This window comes from Rosa chinensis, chromosome 2 (genome assembly GCF_002994745.2).
Source record: "Rosa chinensis cultivar Old Blush chromosome 2, RchiOBHm-V2, whole genome shotgun sequence".
NCBI classification, from domain to species: domain Eukaryota; kingdom Viridiplantae; phylum Streptophyta; class Magnoliopsida; order Rosales; family Rosaceae; genus Rosa; species Rosa chinensis.
The window spans coordinates 142,797-156,353 of record NC_037089.1 but is presented as its reverse complement, the minus strand read 5'-3'; positions in this window follow the sequence as shown (position 1 = coordinate 156,353).

Here is a 13,557-nt window from a genome sequence, read left to right as displayed (position 1 = left end):
GAAAAAAAGGATTATTACAGTTTGATTGAGTAACTGGGCTGAAAATTTTCAATTTTTGTTTGGCCCATTTATTTTCGGTTGGGCCTAAACCGAGCCTTAACCGACCGGAAACTCGGTAACCGAAATGTACGGTTACCGGTTTTGGCGGGACGGTAGTGGTACAGCTTTTTGAATTACCGCCTCAATCGGTACGGTAGTCGGCTCAGCCTAAAAAAGTCGGTTACCGTACCAGGGCCAGCCCTAATGCTAACCGCAGGCTACCTTTTTTTTTTTTTTTTTCAATAGCACAATTTCGTATTTATAATTCTCATTTTGTTTTTTTTTTGTATTTTACGTGGTTATCCTTGCTTGATATTTTTCACTAAAGTTGAACTATTGACAAGACCCGCCCCGAATTCCACCCTGGAATCCGAAGTGGCCCTGCGGGACCCACCTCTAAAGGAGATTTACCAAAATTTTCGGCATAACCTCCCTTAAAAATGGGTAACCCAAAATCCTGTTGAAAGCTAATAATTCACTTCAAAAAAATCCAACCACAACTCCTGGAGCCACCCTGCTCCCAAATTTAAACAACCCAACTCACAACTATCCACATCAAACATAAACTCCAAAAGATACAATTTACTACAATCACCAAAGTTAGGTCATCGACCTCGAATATAATACATGTAAGTTGGGTCACATATCCCTTAGTAATCAGAGCATTCTAGGAATATCAATAGACAAGGAATACAGTAGGTTAACCAGGTAACCTACAGAAGGTGATGGCGGAAGCAGGTGCGGTCACTATGGCTCACACTCGTACACCGAGCAACAACACTGCAATCTGGGCATTTGAAACCGAAGGGCCCAGGGAAAAGTATATCAAAACATTAGCGTGAGTGGACAAAAATAAGTAATTGAAAGAAAAAGGGTTTTATACTTTTCCACAATTATCTCAATAAAACTCCCGATGCATGCAATAATTAAGAAAAGACCGACTAGCCCCGCTAGTCAAGAACAACAACAAAGAATATGGGGAAAATGGGTTCACCATACGGGAATGGAGCCCCTCAGGCTCAACCTACCCTCGACTGCCACTCACACATAGATTGTGCAAGGAGGAGAACTAATAACCTCAACTTCCATTCACACATAGATTGTGTGAGGAGGAGAATATCACCTCGACTACCACCCACGTGAGGAGGAGAAAGCTACCTCACTGCCACTCACAAACACAAAGTAAGTGAGGAGGAGACCTATTCACATGACCCGCGTATGGTGAGGAAGGAGATCGTCCAAAGCCAGTAAATCTATATAATTTCCCCACTTATCTCACGAAATAAGAATCCAAGTGTATAAAGACGTGACCCCGCACGCCAAGATCATCTCAAGTTCCAATATAAGTAGGGTATAAAGAAGTATAAAGTTTTGCTTCTTCGAATTCTTATTTCGTAAATCTCTTAAAAAGCTCCAAGAGCTGAGTATAAATATAAAATCAATAGTATAAATTTCCGAATCCGCATAAAACAAAATCCTCAAATCGAGCATAACGAATCTTAATTCAAAAGTTCAAACCAATAAAACATTCAATAATCCAAACCAAAATAAAATGCTCGATAAATAGTTGTTAAATCAATAACTTAAAACTTGCGGAATTTAATTTGCATGCATCAATTAAAATCAAAGGTCCACTCACAATAAGCGGTCAATCCTGACGTCGCTCGTGATTCTCCTCGTATGGAGACTCCTCTCGTCCTGTACGAAGAACAATCATAAATATATAATTCACAGGACGGAACTTTAACTTTACGATACTTATAATTGGAAATTCAAAACATCCCTCTTCCTAAAATCCGACTCCTCAACTCTCTACAACATCCATCCTTAATGCTCCAACAATAATCTGTCATTGATGCTATACCTAGAGTGAATTCAAAAGGAATTCGGCGATCGAATTCACGATAATCAATAATTAATCATTTAAACTCAATTTGTAAATCCTCCAACTTCCACCAAACTTCATGCATTACGTTCTACAATCATTCACTGGTACAGGGGATTAAAATGACGTCTAAAACCCTACTGTACGCGCCTCCACGCGCTACCTACAGTGGCGGCACGTGGGGACCACGCGCCGGCGGCGACCTTCTCCGATGACCACCAAATTCCGGCAACAACATCATCTCAACAGACCCAATCAACTTCTCAACTACAACATTGATCAATTTTAACTCCAAATGGCCGAAATCAAACAATGAAAACAAAACCCAGAAAACTTCAAGAACCTAAGAATTTCAATTCGTCGATTCGACCTCTACACAACAAATCGTGATACAAGGCCATAGGGGAAATGATCAGTGATGAAAACCGAACCTTCGACGGTGAGATGGGGGCCGGAGGTGGCCGGAATGGCCGGGAATCGGCCAAAATCCAAAACTGCAACCGGGGAGGAAATTCGTTCGATCCGAGCTTTTCCGGCCAAATCGTCCAAAGATGCTTCCACAGACGTGACCGGGGGAGGAAACCGAGCTTGGGGTTGGCCGGATTACGTCCGGAGGCGGCCGGAAGAGGAAGAACTCGGAGGGGGAGCGAATCGGCCGAGAGAGGAAGGGAGAGTCGGGGAGAGAGAAAGAGAATGGGGGGGGTGGGTTTCCGGTTTTGGAAACCTACCCTGGTAAGTTTCTATTTTTATCCAAAAGTTACCATGAACAGTAATTTTCTTAATTCACTCATAACTTTTGCATACGAACTCCGATTTTTACGTACCACATATGCACGCGCTCGGTTTAACGCCCTCTACAACTTTCATGAAGGAAATTTTCTCAAATTAATAACTCACAAAAAGTCAATTTTAAACCACCCCCTAAACGTTAAAATTATAACCGCGAACGGTAACCATAAGGAATTCCATGCAACTGAATAACAAGGGTATATCAGATATGGGGTGTAACAATTCACCCCCCCTAACAAAAATTTCGCCCTCGAAATTTACGTACCTGTCAGAACAGATGGGGGTACTGTCGTCTCATTAAATCTTCCGGTTCCCAAGTGGCTTCTTCCACCAAATGATTACTCCACAATACTTTAACTAAAGGTATCGTCTTGTTTCTAAGGACCTGCTCTCTCCTGTCGAGTATCTGGATCGGTTTTTCCTCATAAGTAAGGTCCTCCTTCAAACGAATGGGCTGTTCTTCTAAAACATGGGAGGGATCAGCAATATACTTGCGGAGCAGGGACACGTGGAAGACATCATGAATCTTTGATAACCTCGGAGGTAGAATCAGTCTGTATGCAACTGGGCCAACTCGATCTTTAATCATAAAAGGTCCAATAAATCGGGGACTAAGCTTCCCTCGCTTTCCAAATCTTACTACACCCTTCCAAGGGGACAATTTCAAGAATACCCAATCACCCTCTTGAAATTCCAAGTCTTTCCTGCGGTTATCCGCATAACTCTTTTGTCGACTCTGAGCAGTCCTGAGTTTCTCCTGGATCAACTTAACCTTTTCGGTGGTAATCCGTACAATCTCTGGACCTATGAGCTTTCTTTCTCCCACTTCATTCCAACATAAAGGAGTACGGCACTGTCTTCCATAGAGAGCTTCGTAAGGAGCCATGTCAATACTGGAATGATAGCTATTATTGTAAGCAAACTCAATCAATGCCAGATGGCTATCCCAACTTCCTTTGAATTGCATAACACATGATCTCAACATGTCTTCCAAGGTTTGGATAGTTCTCTCAGATTGCCCATCAGTCTGTGGATGAAATGCCGTGCTAAAACTTAATCCAGTACCTAAAGCCTCATGCAGACTCTTCCAAAATTTTGAGGTGAAACGAGGATCTCGATCAGAGACAATGGAAACGGGTGGTCCATGAAGTTTCACGATTTCATTCACATAAAGTTTCGCCAGCTTGTTCATCCCATAAGTCTTGTTAACAGGTAAGAAATGAGCAGACTTGGTGAGTCGATCCACAATCACCCAAATACTATCATGACCATCGCGAGTTCGTGGAAGACCTGAAATAAAATCCATGGTGATGTGCTCCCACTTCCACTCCGGAATAGGCAACGGCTGTAGCAATCCTGAAGGTTTCTGTCTTTCTGCTTTTACCTGTTGGCATATCAAGCACCTACTCACATACTTTGCAATTTCCCTTTTCATATTTCTCCACCAATAGTATGGTTTCAAAGTTCGATACATTTTTGTCCCGCCAGGATGCATAGCGTAAGCAGAACTATGAGCCTCCTCCAAAATTTCCCGTTTAAGATCATGAAGGTTAGGTACACACATTCTATTCTCAAACATCAAGGCTCCATCTCTTCTAAGAATAAAGTCCGTTCTAGTACCATCACTCACTGCTTCTTTTAATTGTCTTAAATATTCATCTTCATCTTGTGCCTCCCGCACCCTATCAATGAGATTCGGCCTCACATGGAAGTTAGCTAACAATGCTCCAGACCCTTCTTCAATCGCCAAATTAACTCCTGTAGATCGCAATTCATAAAGTAAAGGGGCTCGAACTGTCTTCAAATGGGCTAAAGAGCTAGAGGGCTTTCGACTAAGTGCATCCGCTACCACATTGGCCCTTCCTGGATGGTACTCGATAGTGCAATCATAATCCTTAATCAACTCTAACCACCTCCTTTGCCTCAAATTTAAGTCCCTTTGGTCAAGTAGATATTGGAGACTTTTGTGATCCGTAAAAATCTGGCATCGGGCTCCATAAAGGTAGTGTCTCCATAGCTTAAGTGCCAAAACTACAGCAGCAAGCTCAAGGTCATGAGTCGGGTAGTTCATTTCGTGAGGTTTCAACTGCCTAGATGCGTAAGCAATCACATTTCCATGCTGCATCAACACACAACCTAAACCTTGTCTTGAGGCATCGCTGTAAATCACATACTCCCCGCTATCATCAGGCAATACTAAAACTGGGGCACAAGTTAAACGTCTTTTGAGTTCTTGGAAACTTTGCTCACACTCATCCGACCAAACAAATTTAGCACTTTTCCTGGTCAATTTAGTGAGGGGGGCTGCAAGCTTAGAGAAATCCTGCACGAACCGCCGATAATAACCGGCTAAACCCAAGAAACTACGAATCTCCGTCACTGTGGTGGGTCTTCCCCAATTCAAAACCGCTTCCACCTTTTGAGGATCCACACTAATACCTTCAGCTGATACCACATGACCCAAGAATCCTATGCTGTTAAGCCAGAATTCACACTTACTCAACTTAGCATACAGTCTAGCCTCCCTCAAAGTCCGAAGTACAAGCCTCAATTGCTTAATATGAAGCTCCTCACTCTTGGAGTAAACCAGAATGTCATCAATGAACACAATTACAAAACGGTCCAAGTATGGGCGGAATACTCGATTCATGAGATCCATAAAGGCTGCAGGAGCATTGGTTAATCCAAAAGGCATCACCACAAATTCGTAGTGACCATAACGTGATCGGAATGCGGTCTTGGGTACATCGGACTCTCTTATCCGTAGCTGGTGATAACCTGTCCTCAAATCAATCTTAGAAAAGACTTTGGCACCCCGCAATTGGTCAAATAAATCATCAATCCGTGGTAATGGATACTTGTTCTTCACTGTGACCTTATTCAATTTTCTATAATCAATACACAACCTCAAAGTGCCATCCTTCTTCTTAACAAAAAGCACCGGCGCACCCCAAGGGGACACACTTGGCCGAATGAAACCTTTATCCAACAACTCCTGTAACTGGGTCTTCAACTCCTTTAACTCAGCTGGGGCCATTCTATAAGGTGCCTGATATATAGGTGCAGTACCAGGGAGCAACTCAATGGTAAAATCTATTTCCCTTTCTGGAGGTAAACCAGGTAGTTCATCAGGAAACACATCCGGAAACTTCCTGACCACAGGAATATCCTCAATGTTCAACACCGCCCTCTTTGTATCCACAATGTGTGCTAAATAAGCCTGACAACCTTTATTCATAAGCTTTTCAGCCGTAATGGCCGAAATCAGGCAAGAGGAGAGAATGTTTCTCTCACCACGGAAGGTGATTTCCGGTTTTCCTGGACTTCGAAACACTACTTCTTTACGGAAACAATCAACCAATGCACCATGTGTCCCCAAAAAGTCCATCCCCAGAATTACATCAAACTCCACAAGGTCTAGAGGAATTAGGTTGGCCTCTAGGCAAAAACCGTCAACCATTACACCACAACCATTAAAAACCCACTCTATCTTAAGTGCCCTTCCCGCAGGTAAAGAGACATACCACTCACCAATAAGGAGTGATGATGGCACATTTGCAAAACATGTGAATCTACTGGACATAAAAGAGTGCGTCGCACCAGGATCAATTAAGGTTAAAGCAGGTTGATGAAAGATAAATAACGTACCAACGATAACTTTGGGTGAATCACGGCCCTCCTGCTGGGTCATGGCGTGCAGTCTAGCATGTGTCACAGGACGACCTCGCTGAGCCCTGCCCTGCTGAGAACTAGCTCGGCCTACCGAGCTAGTGCGGGCGCTGCTAGTAGAACCACCAGCAGAGGACTGACCAACAGTCTGAGTGGGGGTAGATCTAGCTCCCTGAGTCGCAAGGGGACAGTCCCTCCTGAAGTGATCCTGCTGACCACAAATAAAACATCCAGCTGTCTGATACTGCCCATACTGGGCTGGCTGGCTAGCAGAAGCCCCACTCGAACCACCATGATAACTCCTGGACCTCTCAAACTGTCCAAACTGTCGTCCACTAGACTGACCCCGAGAGAATCTCCTGTCACGTGCCCTGAATCTAGTACGGGTTCTCGAACTGGAACCACTGCTCTTTCCACTACCAACTGAAGAACCAGAACCAGATGTGGAAGTAGCCCTCTTAGATGGACCCTGGCTAGGGCCACCAGGATCCCTAGGGTGAAATCCAGCAGGTGAGTCTGACTCAATGTCCATGGCATAAGATACTGCCTCAGCAAAGCTCCGATACGGTGTGCCTAACATCTTGTCCTTAAACTTGCCTCCAAGTCCCAAAACAAATCTACGAATCTTGCTTTGCTCGGTGCGAACCAAATCCGGCACATGGTGGGCTAAGGAGAGAAACTCCTGCTCAAACTCCAACACTGACTGATCATCTCTCTTCACTAAGCTCAAGAACTGGTCTTGCATCCGATTAAGGTGGGCATCACTAAAGTACCGTCCATAGAAATGGGTCTTGAACATATCCCATGTCATGGGGCCAACATTTGCAGGGTCATTCGTAACATCAATCCACCAATGCCAGGCGGTATCCTCAAGAAACTGTACTGCCAAATCCACTTTCCTATCCTCTGGAAGATCCATTTGGGAGAAAACTCTCTCCATCCTGTCAATCCACCGCTGAGCCTCAACAGGTGAGGCGGCAGAAGCAAAAGTCTGAGCCCCGTGCCTCTTAGCACGCTCCACAGTATAGTCAGTACGTGACCCGGGGAGTGCTGCGGCAATCTGCCGAAAGAACTGTCCAAAAGAATCAGCAAACCCCCTAGGTATCGGCTCATCTTCCCCAACCGGAGTTCTCTCACGTGCTCGGCGATTTCGAGCCATAGTACCTGAAGAAAGTATTTAAGAAGTTCAAGGATCAGTACAACAAGATATCTACTTTACATGCATAATAACACACTAGTACCGAAGAGCACACGATGGGGATCCGCCGCGGTCGGGCCATCACTCGGGAGGTACCAGGCGTCATTAGGCATATAAAGTAGTAAGGAAGTAAGGAAGTCTACAGAATCTAGAAACCTAGTGCTCTGATACCAACTGACAAGACCCGCCCCGAATTCCACCCTGGAATCCGAAGTGGCCCTGCGGGACCCACCTCTAAAGGAGATTTACCAAAATTTTCGGCATAACCTCCCTTAAAAATGGGTAACCCAAAATCCTGTTGAAAGCTAATAATTCACTTCAAAAAAATCTAACCACAACTCCTGGAGCCACCCTGCTCCCAAATTTAAACAACCCAACTCACAACTATCCACATCAAACATAAACTCCAAAAGATACAATTTACTACAATCACCAAAGTTAGGTCATCGACCTCGAATATAATACATGTAAGTTGGGTCACATATCCCTTAGTAATCAGAGCATTCTAGGAATATAAATAGACAAGGAATACAGTAGGTTAACCAGGTAACCTACAGAAGGTGATGGCGGAAGCAGGTGCGGTCACTATGGCTCACACTCGTACACCGAGCAACAACACTGCAATCTGGGCATTTGAAACCGAAGGGCCCAGGGAAAAGTATATCAAAACGTTAGCGTGAGTGGACAAAAATAAGTAATTGAAAGAAAAAGGGTTTTATACTTTTCCACAATTATCTCAATAAAACTCCCGATGCATGCAATAATTAAGAAAAGACCGACTAGCCCCGCTAGTCAAGAACAACAACAAAGAATATGGGGAAAATGGGTTCACCATACGGGAATGGAGCCCCTCAGGCTCAACCTACCCTCGACTGCCACTCACACATAGATTGTGCAAGGAGGAGAACTAATAACCTCAACTTCCATTCACACATAGATTGTGTGAGGAGGAGAATATCACCTCGACTACCACCCACGTGAGGAGGAGAAAGCTACCTCACTGCCACTCACAAACACAAAGTAAGTGAGGAGGAGACCTATTCACATGACCCGCGTATGGTGAGGAAGGAGATCGTCCAAAGCCAGTAAATCTGTATAATTTCCCCACTTATCTCACGAAATAAGAATCCAAGTGTATAAAGACGTGACCCCGCACGCCAAGATCATCTCAAGTTCCAATATAAGTAGGGTATAAAGAAGTATAAAGTTTTGCTTCTTCGAATTCTTATTTCGTAAATCTCTTAAAAAGCTCCAAGAGCTGAGTATAAATATAAAATCAATAGTATAAATTTCCGAATCCGCATAAAACAAAATCCTCAAATCGAGCATAACGAATCTTAATTCAAAAGTTCAAACCAATAAAACATTCAATAATCCAAACCAAAATAAAATGCTCGATAAATAGTTGTTAAATCAATAACTTAAAACTTGCGGAATTTAATTTGCATGCATCAATTAAAATCAAAGGTCCACTCACAATAAGCGGTCAATCCTGATGTCGCTCGTGATTCTCCTCGTATGGAGACTCCTCTCGTCCTGTACGAAGAACAATCATAAATATATAATTCACAGGACGGAACTTTAACTTTACGATACTTATAATTGGAAATTCAAAACATCCCTCTTCCTAAAATCCGACTCCTCAACTCTCTACAACATCCATCCTTAATGCTCCAACAATAATCTGTCATTGATGCTATACCTAGAGTGAATTCAAAAGGAATTCGGCGATCGAATTCACGATAATCAATAATTAATCATTTAAACTCAATTTGTAAATCCTCCAACTTCCACCAAACTTCATGCATTACGTTCTACAATCATTCACTGGTACAGGGGATTAAAATGACGTCTAAAACCCTACTGTACGCGCCTCCACGCGCTACCTACAGTGGCGGCACGTGGGGACCACGCGCCGGCGGCGACCTTCTCCGATGACCACCAAATTCCGGCAACAACATCATCTCAACAGACCCAATCAACTTCTCAACTACAACATTGATCAATTTTAACTCCAAATGGCCGAAATCAAACAATGAAAACAAAACCCAGAAAACTTCAAGAACCTAAGAATTTAAATTCGTCGATTCGACCTCTACACAACAAATCGTGATACAAGGCCATAGGGGAAATGATCAGTGATGAAAACCGAACCTTCGACGGTGAGATGGGGGCCGGAGGTGGCCGGAATGGCCGGGAATCGGCCAAAATCCAAAACTGCAACCGGGGAGGAAATTCGTTCGATCCGAGCTTTTCCGGCCAAATCGTCCAAAGATGCTTCCACAGACGTGACCGGGGGAGGAAACCGAGCTTGGGGTTGGCCGGATTACGTCCGGAGGCGGCCGGAAGAGGAAGAACTCGGAGGGGGAGCGAATCGGCCGAGAGAGGAAGGGAGAGTCGGGGAGAGAGAAAGAGAATGGGGGGGTGGGTTTCCGGTTTTGGAAACCTACCCTGGTAAGTTTCTATTTTTATCCAAAAGTTACCATGAACAGTAATTTTCTTAATTCACTCATAACTTTTGCATACGAACTCCGATTTTTACGTACCACATATGCACGCGCTCGGTTTAACGCCCTCTACAACTTTCATGAAGGAAATTTTCTCAAATTAATAACTCACAAAAAGTCAATTTTAAACCACCCCCTAAACGTTAAAATTATAACCGCGAACGGTAACCATAAGGAATTCCATGCAACTGAATAACAAGGGTATATCAGATATGGGGTGTAACAACTATTCTATATACCATGGGTAATATGAGGACTTTCAAAAATTGGTGAAGCCTTTGACACCAAATGAGGGTTTGGTTTGATAGTAGTAGATATATATAATATATAATTTTTAATTATGATATTTTTTTTTTAAGATAAGAGGGAGGGATTTCATTAACCGACCAAAGCCAACACAACACATACAGAAAGATCTCTATACTTGTACCTAAATGGCTAAATCAATGGTCAAGTACCTAAGGACATACCAATACTATCTATTGAAACAAGCTAAAGCTCACTTATTCAGAGAGCTTATTAGACACAGTTTCCTACAAATAATTAAAATATAATAAATCTTCTTTAGCTAATACACGCAATTGTGGTGCTCTAAGAGATTCTTTAACAAGGTGTACAATAGTAAGCAAGCAAAGCAGAAAACAAAACTAGCTATCTAACTTCTTCTTTCCTGCACTACAAGAAAAAACATGTTTGACAACATGCAATTCATGTTGTCAATCACTTTTGACAACGTTTGGTGTGTGTTGTAGATGCCAGAGTCATAAAAAGTCCACGAGTCCTTAACATCGTGCTTTGCACGTTGTTGATAAGAGGCGAAGCATGTTGTTGTAATTATTCAACAATGAGCTCTGCACGTTGTCATAAATTTTCAACAACGTTTCAAGCGCATGTTGTAAGTTTTAACAACACTCTCAGCATGTTGTCTTTAGTTTTCGACAGCATACATGGTATGTTGTCATATTACTGGATACGTTGTTATAAATTTCAGTACATATTATTGCACCCAATTCCTCTGTGATTGACTTAATATAGTAGCTTCAAGTTCTTTAACCTTTGCACTGCCTTGAATAGTAGCATTAACTCGAGATAGAGTAGCACCAAACCCAAGCCCACGAACTCGTCCACGAGTTTCAGGTCCTAAAACTCTTGCAAGTGCATCATCCCTTATGGAATTTGCAGATGGTGGGTTCTTCTATGACTCAGTACACTCTTTTAAACCTTCCTATAAACATGCAACATGATCTCAGTATAGGAAAGGTAAAAGTACAACAACAGTGCAAATAGCAACAATATTTGAGAAACACCACTTGCTCATGGTTCCACAATATTTGAGAAACACCATAACTATCCGGCATTTTGATGTTAGCAAGTCTCCAACGAAAAAGTCTCTTCTCTACCTTTGAAAAAGTGTGAGGGGCTGCACGAAGCAGAAACTTTTTTCCTCTTACTTTAGGGTGTAGATCTTGTCTAATTTGTATAGCTTCCAGGTCTTTACGAGACTTGAGACCATCTTTAGACTTTCCCTTCAAATTCAAAAGTGTACCAAGAATACTATCACATATATTCTTCTCGATATGCATTACGTCCAAGTTATGACGTAAAAGGAGAACCTGCAAATCAAAAAATTCAAGAAAGAATTACATGAAGGGATTTAGTAGTAATCACACAGTATTAACAAATTTGCTCATGTGTCAACATTAAAAACCAATCCAGCCACATTCAACACCAAAACTAAATATTTGCAGGACAAAAAATAGAAATAAAAACAAAGCTATAAACATTCAGCCAAGGCGATCAAAATGAACTATAAACATAAACATCAAAATGGACTCAAATTCAACAAAGCGGTCAGCCGTAAAAGGCAAGTCAGGCAACCAACATGAAACCAAGCAGGAAATCTAATAGAGTATTCGAGCTGTTGGCAAAAATAAGTATTGCGTGCTCAACATAAGTACATACAGTGAGGGAAAATGTAAATAGAACATGCCTCTGATATTCATATAATTGTAATACACTTCAAATCATTTACTTAAGTTTGTAGGTGGGACAAAATCCAAGTAACAGATGCTTCCTTATCCAATGTGCAGTTAATTCGATGACAATTGAAGTAACAAGTTAGGAATCGATTTCATATACCCCAAATTGGCATTAATTTTCTCTTCCCCCATGCTCACTACAACATATTATGTCAAAAACCACAAGCCCCCATTTCTCAAAGCCTAAACTCCACTGTAAAATACACACACACATACAAGAACATCAATTTGAAACTCATATTGACTCTGCTCTACCTATTTTCTCAAAATGCAGAAAAGTAGTTAGAGATTGCAGCTAACTAAACTTTCCTAATCAACTGCAGATACAGAAAGAGAAGCCCATTCAATTCCACATAGCCATATACTCAATTGCCCATTCAATTGCCCATGCTTCCAATTTTCGAACCAAAACACGGCAATGGATGAACAACAAGTCAAAAACAGTACCTGCAATCAGAATTGGAGAAGTATTGCAGGAATCAAAGGGAGTAATGCGCAAAGAAAAGCGAGCTGATCTTCTTGGGAATCAAAGAGAGAGAAGCGAGCTGATCTGAGAGACGCTGCAAGTGAGTGAGTGAGTTGATACCTTGAGAGAATTTGAAACTGAGAATTTGAAATTGAAACTGATATCTGAGCTTTTGATTTTGATACCTTGAGAGAATTTGAAATTGAAAACTGAGAACTAAGAGCTGCTTGAAAAGTACCTTGAGAGAGTTAACGGCAAAAGGGAAGGAAACAACTAGGTGGCTCCACATTATGAAGGTCACCGTCGACTAGGGCGAGAGCTTTTGGTGGCTGGAGCGTTCAGTGACAGCTTGCTTCTCACAAGCTAAGTCAATGAAATTTCAAATTTCCACTAAAAATTTAGAATAAAGCTAACAGCTCCCCTTACAATTTTTTATTATTATTTTTTATCTAAAAGTTTTGACAGCATTAGTCACACGTTGTGATTCTGAAAAATTTTCAACAACGTACATGCCTGCTTGTTGATAACTTAATTGACAACTTTTAGATAACAACACGCAAAGTTGTTGATAACTAAATTAACAACATGCAAATGACCCATGTGGTAATACATGATTTGCTACAACGCACATCTTTTACCCGTTGTGAAATATTGTAAGTAACAACGAGCATTTACAGCATGTTGTTATTTTGATGTTGTGGTAGGTTACTTTTCTTGTAGTGTTGTACTCATGCTAGGAGTCTTCAGTGGGTTGGTAAGACGCAAATGACCAACCACCTCTTTCTCCTTCTTGTCATTTGGAGAGTTTTGTTCTTGACACCCAACGGAAAGTATGGGAGAAAGAAGGATGCACAAAACTAAGGCTAGTTTTATGCTTAACAGATTCAAATCGTGGAACTACCACTCATAATTAAGGACAATGAGGTTTTGATCCCTAGATATTAATAGCTTTTAGTGATCTATGC